This window comes from Myotis daubentonii, chromosome X (genome assembly GCF_963259705.1).
Source record: "Myotis daubentonii chromosome X, mMyoDau2.1, whole genome shotgun sequence".
NCBI lineage: Eukaryota > Metazoa > Chordata > Mammalia > Chiroptera > Vespertilionidae > Myotis > Myotis daubentonii.
In genome coordinates this window covers 108,077,213-108,078,189 of record NC_081861.1, presented here as the reverse complement: position 1 = coordinate 108,078,189, position 977 = coordinate 108,077,213, and positions in this window count along the sequence as shown.

The window sequence follows — 977 nt, the reverse complement described above, 5'->3', positions numbered from 1 at the left end:
TATGACCAATTCTTATAACCTACTCTGGTCCATATTAACATAATCTCTTGCCTGTAATAATAAAACACTTTCCAAATGGATTTCCTTTCTTCTGCTAATGTTCCTACTACAGTATATTCTTTAAAAAAAAAATTTATTTCACTGTTGACAGTATTACATATGTCTTCCACTTTCTCCTTTTTGTCCCTCTCCACCCAACCCCCACCCCACTCCAGGCCTTCCCCTGGCTGTCCATGGGTTATGCATATATACATAAATGTTCTTTGGTTAAGTGCTTCTTGTCCCCTCACCTCCGATGCCTTATCCACTGAGATATGTTATTCTGTTTCATGCATCTATTCTATGCTCAACACAAAAGCCAGATTAATCTCTTTAAAACAAATCAGATCATGCCATTCTCCTTCACAACTCTTCAGTAATGTCTCCTACCATTCAAAGTAAAATCAGTCTTTCAAGCAGTCAAATACCCCTTTTCTGCTACATTTCTGTTGTATTACTCTCTCCCTCTACTTGGTTCTTACATTTCAGCTGTGCCTGCCTCTATTTCTGGAACTAAAGTTTCCAGGAGATACTTGTTACTTTGTGCTACTGGTTTTCTATGGCTACCCTGCAGTAAGTTATAGTGGTCTGAACAGGTGAGGGCACTTGTTAAGTGCAGCAGCTCATATCTCAGGGCTGGGCATTAATACTTTGATAAGAAGTTCTATTTGCTATGGATTCATTATAAATGAATATAACTTATCAGGTAAATAAGTAGTGGTAAAATTAACTAACAAGGCTCCCCTGTTTGTTTCATCTAGTATTTCCCAGATACCTTTGACTTTTATGTTTTATATTGATTTTTATCATTTTATGATTTGAAGGTCACAACTACTCTTAAAATCAGGAAAAATTGACAGACATAATGAATAACACAGGTCTTAATTTTGTGCTTGGATATTACACATTGTTCAAACTGGTGTGTATAATAGTTAGGA